At 46.4% G+C, this 14,095-nt stretch overlaps 1 long non-coding RNA gene across 1 annotated transcript; it reads right to left on the bottom strand.

Annotated features, from left to right (window-relative positions):
• Nucleotides 1-13,283: 13,283 nt before the first annotated feature.
• On the bottom strand, nucleotides 13,284-13,833 carry LOC142272603 (uncharacterized). The gene is made up of 3 exons (XR_012737436.1): nucleotides 13,581-13,833; nucleotides 13,389-13,448; nucleotides 13,284-13,308 (listed from the first exon to the last, which is right to left on the bottom strand). It is a non-coding gene; the product is annotated as an uncharacterized LOC142272603 (long non-coding RNA).
• Between the last annotated feature and the right edge of the window lie 262 nt (nucleotides 13,834-14,095).

Below are 14,095 nucleotides of genomic sequence, written 5' to 3'. Positions count from 1 at the left end.
AATCTCCATGTGCAGCACACAATCTCCATGTGCAGCACACAATCTCCATGTGCAGCACACTCAGACTTTTTTCTGTCTCTAAAACTAACAGTCTCTTAAACCCAACCGGACACACCCACAGGTGGAGGTATGTGATTCTCCAGCCCTGTCCATCACGCCGCCCATAGTTTAAAGGGAAGCTAACCCTTAATTACAACCCAAGTCCTGTGAAACTACAGGTCCCACAGTCACATCTTCAGTTCAATAGGGCAGGGAATCCTTCTCCACTGCAACACATAGCGACCATCCACAACATTGGTGGTCGCTACCTCACAACTGTAACACTATATTTTTAATGTGTTTTTGTATGTCTATCACTTACTGCAGGGGTGGGGAACCTTTTTACTGGCAGGGGCCATTTGGAATTTCGTACTAACCTTTGGGGGCCGCACAACATTATCAACCTGAAAAATAACCCTGCTATATTTGGTCAAACAATTAATTAACTCACCCCTACTGTGGGGGCAGGAGCTGCTTCTCTTTGGTGCAATTGTGATGTTTGGTGATATTGATCATCTTGTTTCTCACAGCTGCTTTTCCAGGTTTGTCTCTGTCTGGAGATGCTGGGGGCATAAACATCACAGGAGGGGCAGGGGTGCATAAATTACAGGAGACACTGGGAGTTTATATCACAGGAGGGGCTGGGGCATATACATCAGTAGGGGGCATGGACAGCCCTGGCAGTGGCACAGACATGACTGGGGACAGGGACAGCACTGGGTGGCAGCACGGACTGCACTGGGTGGCAGCACGGACTGCACTGGGTGGCAGCACGGACTGCACTGGGTGGCAGCATGGACAGCACTAGGTGGCATCACTAGGGAGACAGACAGGTCTGGTGGAACATAGACATCAACAAGAGGGCACAGACTGGGGGGCATAGAAAGCAGTGGGAGGGTACAGACAGCAGTAGCGAGTTAAGAGCACTGGGAGGTACACAGTACTGAGGGGTGACACACAGCACTGGGGAGCATGGATAGCATAAGGGGGGCACAGACAGCACTCACCGTGGCATGGACAGCACTGGGTGCAGCATGGACAGCATTAGGTGGTGCGGACAGCACTGGGGGGGGCGTAGACATCACCCAGGGGGTACAGACAGCACTAGAGGGGCACGGACAGCAGTGAGGGGTTACACCGTGCTTAGGGGGTACACACTGTACTAGGGAGTACACAGCACTGGGGTGTACACAGCATTAGGGGGTACACTGCATTAGGGGGAACACACAGCATTAGGGGATACACACAGCACAAGGGAATACACACAGCATTAGGGGGTACACACTGTACTAGGAGGTACACAGCACTGGGGGGTACACACTGTACTAGGAGGTACACAGCACTGGGGGGTACACACAGCATGAGGGGGTACACAGCACTGGCGGTACACACTGTACTAGGAGGTACACAGCACTGGGGGGTACACACAGCACAAGGGGGTACACAGCATTAGGAGGTACACACAGCATTAAGGGGTACACACAGCATTAGGGGGTACTTACTGTACTAGGGGGTACACACAGCATTAGGGGGTACACACAGCACTAGGGGGTACACACAGCACTAGGGGATACACACAGCATTAGGGAGTACACACAGCATTGGGGGGTACACAGCACGAGGGGGTACACACAGCACGAGGGGGTGCACACAGCACTAGGGGGTACACAGCACTGAGCGGGGGGGGCAGCAATTGGTTGAGTACTCACAGTGAGGGGGGGGGAGTCACACACACAGCACAGTTTCGGGAGGCTGGTAAACCTGCTGCAGCTTTTCTGTGCCTTTATCGCAGCGTGCTGCTTGCTCCGTCCACCAGAGCACACTAGCACAGGCTGGGGATAAGCCTAGAATGGGTAAAGGAAAAGGGATTCTTCAGCTCACCTGTTGCCCGGACTGCTAGACCTTGCGGGTGCCTCGGATCCGCCGGTAAGTCCCGACCGGTTTGTGGAAGAAGGCAGAGAAGAAAAGGATGATCCGGCACTGATTCTTCTTTAAGATAAAATCTCCGTAATCTTTATTGGAAATATTAAAAGCATCGTGAAGGCCGAGGTATAAATCAATACATGGAAACTTTGCGCGTTTCGGACTACACCATAAAAACAGAAAGAGTCCTTAATCATAAGTGTTCCATGTATACCACAACATTACTAAAATAGACTAACCCGCTGGATGGGCGGAAGGGAGGGGCGGGATGTCATGATTGCATGAAAAAACAGGTGAACATCGCCGTGCATATGGACAAAAGGAACATCATACTGGGTCAATATAATCCTTAGTAAATAGTGCGTGATAAACCATAAAACATTCATTCATATGTTAATAATCATTTCAATAGAGGAGCTGACCTGAAATTGCAATAGGGCTGCAAATACAAGCCCCTATATATTCATAAGAATAGAAACGAAAAATTTCATGATACAGATAGAGCTAAAAATGAAATTAGATTATGTGGGTTAGTTACCAAAGGACCCAACCCTAGGTTGATAAGTAAATTATATGGAGATCACAAGTTAAATAAAATATAAATTTATAAGGTTCTCAACAATATTTGCAAAGTATATCAAAAAGCAGCTCCTCCAGTGAAAAACAGGGGGGGGGGAGAGGACTTGTTCAATATAAATAAGCAAGCTCCAATATGTGCATATCGTCTGACGATAAAAAGACCATAAAAAAAAAATATATATACATCAGGATGAAACATGTGTGGAGCTTGACTGAAGGAATGCTCATTACAATATGTCCGAATTATGGCATCCGTGCAGGAATGGATGAATTTCATCAAAGAATGACTAGAACAAACACATAAGCATAAAAGCACCTCATTGAATGTCAGAAAACGGATCAGAAATTATTCTATATCTATCGATCTAAAAAATAAATCGCAAATCGGAGCGATAGTTAAAGCCACCTGGGTATCTTGTATTTAGCTTCAAAATCCATTTTGCCTCTGCCAAAAGCAGGGCTTGGAACCAGTCCCCCCCACGAGGTGGTCTGGGAACAGACTCTATACCCGTGATCACTAAGGAAGAAAAATCCGCTGAATGACATTCAATGTAGTGCCTGGTCAGACCAGATAAGGAGCGTTTCTTCACCAATGCAACATAGCTTAAGGAGGTCCTGTCATGAGCTGCTGAAGGTATGCGGACGTGCTCAGAGATCCTGGTTCTAAGTGCTCTAGAGGTGCAGCCGACATAGCCCTTGCGGCATAGTGTGCACGTTGCCACATAGACCACATGTGCAGAAGCACAATTAATAAACGATCGAATTACAAAGCTTTCTCCATTATTCCCTAATAGGGATTTGGTATTGTGCATGAACCTGCAAAGGCCCCATCGGCCGGACCCACATTTATAAGACCCAGAGACACTGAGCCAGGTTCTGTTACATTTCTTAGATGTGAACATGCTGGGTGCCACAAGGTTCCCAATGGTACGAGCTCTCTTGGCTACTATATTGACCCCCGGCTGAAGAACTGAATTTAGTATGGGGTCCTGACGTAAAAGGGGGATAAAACGCTGGATGGTCTGTTTAATTTGAAAAAAATCAGTGCTAAATGGTGTTGAAAAAGTCACACGATTTCTAGATACTGAGGAAACAGGGTGATCTTCCAACCGATTGGTTCTTTTTTTTTTTTAAATTCTTTATTTTAATGACCGACTCGAGAACATACAAAGTAACACCTGCTCCACAAAGAACAGAATAACAGATTTCAAATATTTAACATTGACATGTAGCCCACCCTTCCGCACCCCTGTACATATCTAGTCGCTGCAACTGCTCGAGTCAGGCCCAATTTAATCCTTTTATGAACCAACCCAACAAGGGTGGAATACAGAACATAGAAAGAGAGCAAAGCCCGAAAAGAGTTTAGAACAGGTTAAGAGAAAGAGCTAAAGGGGAATAGGGGGGGAGGGGAGAATAGGGGAAGATAGGGGACAAAGAAGTGAGAAGAAGGGAGAGCGAGAGAAGAAAAAAGAGGAAAGGGGGAGAGGAGAGAAAAAAAAAAAAAAAAAGGGGGGGGAGAGTGTTTCCCCAGAGCCTCACAGCAGCCGTGGAACAGAGAGTAATCTGGCGTATTCCACCGAGTGAGTGAACTCCAACCATGGGAACCAAGTCCTATGAAAATCTTCCTGTCTGTCATTGAGAGAGGATGTCAAGTCCTCCATGTGCCTTAGGTCGTTAACCCTTGAAACCCACTGTGCCAGTGTGGGGGTGGTAGAAGACTTCCAGCCAAGCGGGATGCAAGACCTGGCAGCCATTACCAGAAATCTAAGCAAAGAGCGCTTGTATCTAGGAGCCGGGAGTTCCAAAAGCTGTAAGATAAACAGTTCCGAACCCAATGTCTCAACCGTGCCGGTCACCAGTCTAATTACCTCCCTCACTTCTGACCAAAACCGTTGCAAGGAAGGGCAGGACCAAAAGATGTGCACGTAATCACCCTCCCCCGAGCCACACCTCCAGCAAACGGGGTCAACTGAGGGGAATATCCTATGAAGTCTGGTCAGGACTCTATACCACCTAGTCAGCAGTTTGAAGTTGGCCTCCAACAGTCTGGAACTGATCGAGGTTTTATGTGCCATCATTAGGACGTTGTTTCGTTGCGTGTCAGATAGAGCCGTCCCAAGGTCCCTTTCCCACTGCCGCAAATAGACCGGGGTGGGCAAATCTCCCGGGTCTGATAGCAAATTGTATGCCAGGGAAAGTGAGTGCCGCAGGGCCCCCTCTCCCAAGCACAATTTCTCGAATCTTGTGGGAGGCCCAGCATACCGGGCGAAGCAGGGAAGGGAGCTCATGAAATGCCTCAACTGCATGGCCCTCCATCTCCCCAGGGGGTCCGGAGGCAGGAGACCACAAATATCCGAAAGAGATAGCCAGTCACCCTCCCCTCCCAGCTGGTAAGCTCTGAATCTGCCCCCCTGTACCCAGCTCCGAAAAACTGGGTCCAAGAGGCCAGGACGGAAATCCGGATCTCCTATAATTGGTGACATGGGGGAAGGCAACGGCAGGAGGAGGCGCCGAACCTCGCCCCTCGAACAGCATTCCAGAGTAGCGCCAATAGTGGGGTGAGATCTCAAAGTAGACGGGAAAAAGCTTGCGACCCAAGGCATGGCCGGTAAATGTACCTCCGAGAAGCTCTGTTCCAGGGCGACCCATGGTTTCATCCTAGAGTGGTGGCACCAATCCAGAACCCTAACCATATGTGTGGCCCAGTAATATTTTTTCATATCAGGTATTCCCAGCCCTCCCCTACACTTAGGTCTGCACAGTAGGGAACGGGAAAGTCTCGCCGGCTTATTCGCCCAGATAAATTTAGTATATAGTGAGGCCAATTCCTTGAAGAAAGAGCTCGGGATCTTAATTGGCAGGGCCTGGAAGAGGTATAGAAGTCGTGGTAATATATTCATCTTCAATATTGCACATCTCCCAAACCATGTGAAAAGGCCCCTCGCCCAATTTGCGCAGTCTGTTCTAATGGACTGCAGGAGAGGGAGATAATTCAGCTTATATAGTTGGCTAGTGTCCGCTGCCAGCTGGACCCCCAGGTACCTCAGAGAGTGATTAGCCCACTTAAACCCGAACGCAGATTGTAGCGAAATAACATGATCTTGGGGGAGAGATACATTCATAGCCTCCGATTTTGACATGTTAATTCTAAAATTAGAAAGAGAGGAGTATGTTTCCAGCTCTCTCAGTAGATTGGGCAGGGAGACCCGAGGGTTGGTAATAAAGAAAAGTAAGTCGTCCGCGTACGCCGCAATTTTGTAGGTGGAACCAGCAACTATAGGGCCGGAAATGTCAATGTTATGAATATAGCACCAATTCAGAACCAGTAGGTATTAGAAAAGAATTCCAACATGTACAACTTATATAGATCTAGCAACATGTGATAATAAAACTTAACCTTTAATTGGGTTATTTAAAATAAATATACAAACTGTGATCCAAACACCATTTAAAACCTGGAAATGATGGGACCAATGTGTGCTGCGTGTATCTATGGCACCATCATTTACAGAAAAAGGGGAACGGGTAACGTTCACCTAGATGAACAACACCGGAGATGTAATGAGTTTTTCAACACACAAAAAGCTGATGTGGTATCGCTGATTAGACAGATGCTGTGTAAGTGCAGCCTTCAAAGATAAATGTATACACAAGAAGTAGCATGCCACTCAACAGACAGAATGTTGTCACTCAGCGTCATCAACACCAGACCAAAAATAGTGTGAATGTCCCACTATAGAGCTAAGCTAGTGTGATACGCTCTATCAGGGGACAACCAAACATATGCACCATGACATGCGGTGCCCAGGAAATAATGACCTCATAATACCTGTACCATGCTCTATACAAACAACGGCAGGGGTCAGGGACAATAGGATGTCATATACAGTGCAATATTAGGACCACTTAAAGTGGAACCATCTCACCCAGTCTTTTTGTCGGTGAGGTGTCGTCCTTCTCCAGTGCTGCTTAGTCCAACTACCGGCACTTGGGGAGCAGTGGCTTGGTCACTGGCCCTGTCTGGGATACAACTGACCCTAAGATAATCCACAAAAACTCCCGCCCTTACAAGGGCAGTCCACAGCTGGCCCTGTTGTGGCTGACCCTAATATCCATCAAGCAGGTGACTTCCGACGCGTTTCACAACGACTGCTCATCAGGGGAGGCTTGAAACACCTGAAAATCGTGGTTATGGCTCAGGCTTAGAGCTCAAACCTATGTGGCCTGGTATCATTCCTGTCAATGTTACCTCTAATTCGGCTAAGCAGGGGTTCCAGGGTCAGGATAAAGATCAGGGGTGAGAGGGGGCATCCCTGCCTTGTGCCGTTAAGAATGGGAAATCTATCTGAAAGGAGACCGTTCACCCAGACCGTTCACCCTGACCGCGGCAGAGGGGTTACTATACAGAGAGCATATCCACCTGAGCATCATCCTCCCCAACCCCACCTCCCGCAGAACCTCCTCCATGAATATCCAATTGACTCTGTCGAACGCTTTTTCTGCGTCGGTCGACAGGAGCATCAGGGGCAACCCTTCCGAATTAGCCCTGTGGATTAAGTTCAGCGCCTTAGTGGTGTTGTCCCTCGCTTCCCTTCCCATCATGAACCCAGCCTGGTCCGGGTTGACAATCCCCCCCAGCAATGGAGAGAGTCTCTCTGATAATATTCTGGTGAAGAGCTTCAAGTCTGTGTTGAGGAGGGAGATGGGTCGGTAACTAGAACAAGAGGTAGGGTCTTTACTCTCTTTAGGGATGACTACTATATTAGCGGCCAAAGAGTCTCTCGGCAAGTGGACCTTTTCGGAGAGTGAGATATTGTTAAAGGCAGAGAGAAATGGGGGAGCAGCATGGAGCCCATCTTTTTGTAGTAAAGCAGGGGGAAGCCATCTGGGCCAGGGGCCTTACCAGTGGGGGAATTTTTAATTGCAGCCCAGTACTCCTCCTCTGAGATGGGTCTTTCCAGGGCATCCGCAACCGATTGGTTCTGGTCCTATTCTCAACAATAGAAGAGGCCCTGTTCAAAGTCCGATCAGGATACCCCCTCCCACTGAGTCTCTCTCTAATGCGGACAGCTTCACAACGATAGGAAGCTTCAGATGAGCATAAACGCTTCGCTCGTAAGAGCTCACCCACAGGTAAATTCTGTAAGGTGTGGGGCATGTGACAGCTACTCGCATGGAGAGAGGTATTGCCACAAATAGGCTTCCTATACAGAACAGAATGAATGGAACCAGTCAAGGGGTCGCCAGATAGCAGGATGTCCAGGAAGGGAGCTGAGTCCATATATAGGTTCATGGTAAATCTCAAATTGAGAGGGTTGTTGTTAAAATGTGCATTGACGGCTTCCATGGCCTCCTGGGGGATATCAAAATCTCCTGTATTACATATCAAAACTTGATCATCAATATATCTTGCATACCAAATAATGGTATGCAACAATGGATTATCACTTGTATAGATATATTTCTCTTCCCAGTAGGCCATGTAAATATTAGCCAATGCACATGAAAAACATGCCCCCATAGGACAACCGGCTATCTGGAGATAAAATGTTAAGTTAAACTGGAAAAAATTGTGGGTCAACAGAAAACCTGTTGTCATGAGAATGAATTCTTTGAGGACATCGTCAAATGAGCTGTATTTATTTAGATGAAAATACAGAGCCTGTAAGGCTTCCCTATACGGTATGCTAGGATATAATGAGACCACGTCGCTTATTATCCAAAAAGAACCACTCGTCCAGGACATCTCCAAATCCTGTAAGAGACTCTTTGTGTCTCTAATATGACCAATAGTACGTTTCATGAGCGGCTGGATATAATGATCTAGCCAGTCACTCAGATTGCTGGTTAGAGACCCAGTGCTGGCTACTATGGGTCTCAATGGGGGAGGGAAAGTGCCCTTATGGACCTTGGGAAGGCCTTGAAAAATGAGACACACCAGAGAGTCGACAAAAAGATATTCGTGGACCTTTTCATTAAGAACTCCCCATTGAAAACCTTGTGAGAAGAGGACCCGTAACTTTGAGGAAAAATCAGATGTGGGATCGCAAGGCAATTGCCTGTAAGTGGATTTATCACTCAATATGGTATTAATCTCTCTTTCATACAGTTTGCTGTCCAGCACTACTACTGAGCCCCCCTTGTCCGCCCCCCGGACCACAATGTGACTATTGTCCTTCAGATCTTTAAGTGCTCTTTTTTCAGAGGATGACAAATTGTCCTGAATCTGGGGTTTCATCAAGAGTATATTTCTGACCTCCGATTCTATAAGGTCCTGGAACGTGTCCATAACAGGAACCCTGGAGGCAATAGGATAAAAACTCGGGTTCTTATTGACAAAAGGAGAAGGTTCAGATATACCCGTACAGGTGTCACTTAGTTCTTGTAAGTGCGTAACCGCAATCTGTTCCCTCAAATTCCAAAATAGGGGGACATGAGTAGAATTGTTGGTCGGAGGATCAGGTGAGTTGGGCCTATCAGTATTGTCCGCATCAGTATTGGAAAAATGTCTTTTTATTGTGAGATTCCTGACAAACCTATTAACATCTCTAAAGCTGGTGTCACACATAACGACGACGACAACGACGTCGCTGCAACGTCACCATATTCTGTGACGTTGCAGCGACCATAGATAATCGTTAGTAAGCTGTCAAACATGCTAAATAAAGCAGCGACGGAGCAGAGATCATAGCGACGTCGACGGTCGTTGTGTGGTTTCAGACATGTCATTGCACGACGAGTCAGAGGTGTGGTTTTAACCCCTAGATACGGTTTGCGTTATCTCTTTTCACGCCCCTCTGTTCCTATTGGTGATCGCTACAGCGCTTTGCGTTGTCTTTCTTCACGCCCCTCTGTTCCGATTGGTCATCACTACAGCGTCGCCTGATTGGGTGACCGTATCAAACAAAAGACGACGCAGTAGCGCTTCCATTCACTCTACCTGAGCTTTTTCAGAACGCAGTTTGCTGCAGTGATTCTTTCAATTTGTTGATTTCGTCTTGGATTTTTAATATTCTCCTGACTTAAAGGTAAGTAATTTTGGGCAGTATTATACCAATATTCTAGTACATCGTGACATTAATATAGCAACTGTATTCTTGTATATTGGGGCAGTATTATAGTTATATTTATCTATGTACATAGGGGGAAGTATTATAGCTTTTCTATTCCTGTACATAGGAATATATATATATATATATATATATATATATATATATATATATATATATATATATATATAAATAAATATATATATGGGGCCAGTATTATAGCAATTATATTCTTGAACATATAGCTATTTTCTACATATATATATATATATATATATATATATATATATAGGTATATATGTATATATATTTATATATTCAATACCGCTGTACATATAGTTATGTTCTTGTACATAGGGGCAGTATTATAGTAGTTATATTTTTGTACATAGGGGCAGTATTATAGTAGTTATATTCTTGTGCATAGGGGCAGTATTATAGTAGTTAAATTCTTGTATATAGGGGGCAGTATGATAGTAGTTATATTCTTGTACATAGGGGGCCGTATTATAGTAGTTATATTATTGGACATAGGAGCAGTATTAAAGTAGTTGTACGTAGGTGGCAGTATTATAGCAGCTATATTCTTGTGCTTAGTTTATAACAATGTAGTAATACATTAATTTCCTTTTTTTTCAGATGTCTTCCAACAAACAAGAATTTATAAGGGAGATGATTGATATGTATCGATCCCTGCCTTGTTTGTGGAAGATTAAGTCTGTCGATTATAGCAATCGATACAAGAAAAAGCAGGCCTATGAGCAGCTTGTTGAATTGTTCCAGAGGCATAACCCTACTTAGACCATTACGACTGAGATTGTGCGAAAGAAAATCCAGGGTATTCGCACCGTTTATAAAAAGGAACTAAATAAGGTGGAGAAGGCCAGCAAATCTGGTGCCGGAACGGAGGAACTTTACGTTCCAAAGCTTTGGTACTACGATTTGCTGGCCTTCATAAGAGACCAAGAGGTACCACGTACAATAACATCGCTGTCCTTTGGTCCCGGAACACAGCCTGAGGTCCGGTCTGACACCACAGTTGGAGATGTAAGTACCTTTGTGAAACTTTTGATGTACATGGCATTATTTAATTGAAAATAGTTACTACGGTTTTCTATGATTACTGTTGCAGATTTCAAAATGTATCCCTTCCAGTTCAGATAAGTATACTCCTTTACTAGTTTCTCCACACTCTATTTTCATACCATGTAATGACATTTCATATCTTGTAGTACTAGTCTGCCCCTCCCATTAGTTTCCAGTGCATGTGTATCCCTGTGCCTGTTGCTCATGATATCTGAGTTTAACATCATTTTTATTGTTCCGCAGGATCGTTGTGAAGCTGGGCCAATAGCGACAGGTGGTGATGATGAAATTGCCGGGACTTCCGAGGAGACCGCAGAAGCTCCATTACCGCGGCGGATCTCCTCAACCCGTAAGAGGCAGCCGAACAACACATCATCAACAGACCTTATGGATATGGCGAAGAAAATCCTGGAGCAGCACAGCAGACCATCCATTTGCGGATTTGCCCAGCTTACGGATGAAAGACTCCGTAAGCTGGATGACAAACAAAGAGGTCATGTCGAAAGGGTCATGCTGGAGGCCCTCAACAAGGTGGCATTGGGGAAACTGACAGACTCCTCAAAAGTGTGCGAAGTAGATCATCAACAACACTCTTCATGGAACCAAGTGCCATGGATGAGGATGGAGCCTCGACCGCACCTCCAGCATGACCCCCCCGCACAGTATCCCATGTTCCCCCCAATGAACCAATTTTTCAGCCCACAGAGGCAACATTTAAATGACTCTAGTAACCAATATCAAAATTTATAGTTTTTGTTTTTTGTTATAATATTTATGCTGTTTTTGTTGTTGTTTAAGCAATGTTAGGGAATTGTAATAAAAAATGTCTTTGATTTCAAACTTTTGTACAGCTTTCATGAATTCTGCATAACATTATTCACGGGGTAAAGGGCTGGGTGGAGGTCAGGGTCGCCATCATGGCACAACTCTACAGATGCACATATATAATGTGTGTGTGTGGGTGTTTTTTTTTTAATTAAGAATGTTTTTGTGGGTTCTTTGTTTTAAAGCTGTGGTGGGGAACATAGTGCTCTCCCTGCTGCCTTATAGTGCTGTCACCTAATGCTCTCCGAGCTGCCTTCTAGTGCTGTCACTGTCAGTGCTGTTTGTGTTATGCCACCTACAGCTCTTTGTGCTGCCACCTATTGCTGTGTTGCCCAGGGATTGGGGGGGAAATGAGATCCTGGCCAAGGGGTTACTTCTGCAGGTATCCCGGTGTCGTGACCCGGTCTGTAATGTCAAGCTCCCAAAAAAGAGGGGGATTAGGTAGGGGGAATTGTCTGTCACGCCACCCGTGGGTTGCGTTGATAAGGTGGTGGCACCGCCACTGCCTCTGGGGACCGTGCCCGGGACTGATGGTGTGGGGCAGCTAGGTGGGATACCCTCCACGGGTAGGGGGATTTATAGTCCCAGGGCCCAATTGGGAGAGGTAGTTTGTAGAGTGACGGGTACAGTCCTCGCCTTGTACCGGGTGGTGCAGGAGTACTCACAGTATAAACCAATAACTAACCCCAGTCCAGTAATTAACCAAGTTGCTGGTAACAGGTGCCAACGGCCCGCTGCTGTGAAGACGGGTCCCACACCCGTGTGTGTAATTCAGGTGATCTTTTCCTGCCCGAGGTATGTGTCTTCTTTTCACACTGGTCCGTACTGGGTCCCGACAGCTGGCACCCCTCTCCTGGTCCACTTCGGGTCCCACAAGAGGCTGGCCCATTCCTGAGGCCGTGAGTACCACTCACCCCAGCCCCACACAGGGGCTGCTTATGTGACGCCCTGGACTAGCCAGGTGGTCTCAGAGGTAACATCACACACACACACACACCCTCCCCTGGACAGTCAAGATCATTGAAAAAAAAAAAAACCTTGTTGCCACTGTACAGTCTTGATGTCCTCCTGTTTTCGTGGGGAGGGGGTGAGTGGGGTCTGATTGGCTGGTGTGTGTTTGTGTGTGGGAACCTCCCCAAGGGAGAGTTAAATCAGCATCAATAACATGTATGCAGACCTCTGTAACACCCAGGTTTTGCCAGGGCGGCACAGTGCTCTTTGTGCTGCCAACTACTGCTCAGGGTGATGTATATGCCCCATACTCTTAAGGGATGTATATGACGCAGCCTCTCCTGGGATGTATATGCCTCAGTGTTTCCTGTGATGTATATGCCCTAGCTTCTCCTGTGTTGTGTATGCCCCCAGCCTCTCCAGACCAAGACAAACATGGAAATGTAGTGGTGAGAATCAAAATGATCCATCTCACCGAACATCACAGTCTCTCCAGCCACCACTCTGGGGCTGATTTTATTAATTATTTTAACAAATATAGCCTGGTCGTGTTCAAGTTGATAATTTGGTGTGGCCCCCGTTGGTTGGTAGAAAATTCCAAATGGTCCCCGGCAGTAAATAGGTTCCCAAACCCTGTTTGAAAGTTTTGTCCAAAAATGTAAGCAACAGCGAAAATAAACTAGAAAGATTTATGTGACATACAAAACAAAAAAAAACATTTAAATCACAAACATTCACATTTAGTGGCCCTGCTGTTGGGCTGCCAAAAACTGTTCCAGCATCTCCCCATGACGCCGGACGGCTTCTGACAAACGCCGTTGTGATTCCACCAGGTCCTGTAGTGTGGGGATTTCTGTGGAGGGAATGGGAAAAGTTAACCATCCTTGTTCCAACATCGAACTGTCAGGTATATGTTTTTGGTTGACCACTTACGGTTCTGGGGTTCATCACCTTCTTCCTCTGAGGCGCTGATGGCCCAACCAGATCCTGTGGCTAGGGAACACAAATCAAATATTAGTACACGACAGCCCACCATCATTTAAACATCCCTGTATCCTTTACAACTTGTAGGGACACCATGTTATGTGCATAAATTACAGGAAGGGTAGCCTGCACAAAACTCACCAACTGATGCGGGGGAGAAGGCATCGTTAGAAGGAGAAGTATGGGGAGACAGGGTAGAAGGTGGTGATGGGGTTGAAGGAAGAGATGGGGTTGCAGCAGGTGATGGGGTTGGAGAAGGAGAGGGTGTCCCAGCAGGCGCAGCAGGCGGAGGTGGTGGATCTGCAGCAGGAGATGGTGGAGCCGGCGGGGATGGTGGATCCGCAGCAGGAGATGGTGGAGCTGGCGGAGATGGTGGATCCACAGCCGGAGAGGGTGGAGATGGTGGAGCTGCCTGTGCAGCTGGAGGTGGTCCTAGGTATAGGAGAAAACTTTTATTGAGCGCATAACTCCAGGCCACTATGGCTTACGCCTACTTTACACCATACAATTCTGCATACGATATCGTATGTGATGTGACACGCCCCCATCTTATGTGCGACAACTGAAATTTGTTGACCGTGTCGCACCTATGCTTTGTTCCTGTCACAAGTACTTACCCTTCTATACGACCATCCATACGTAAGAAGCGGGACGCA

Source organism: Anomaloglossus baeobatrachus, unplaced genomic scaffold (genome assembly GCF_048569485.1).
Source record: "Anomaloglossus baeobatrachus isolate aAnoBae1 unplaced genomic scaffold, aAnoBae1.hap1 Scaffold_3525, whole genome shotgun sequence".
Lineage (NCBI taxonomy): Eukaryota > Metazoa > Chordata > Amphibia > Anura > Aromobatidae > Anomaloglossus > Anomaloglossus baeobatrachus.
Note: the sequence above shows the minus strand (reverse complement) of the source record. Positions and strands in the feature narration are given on the sequence as shown.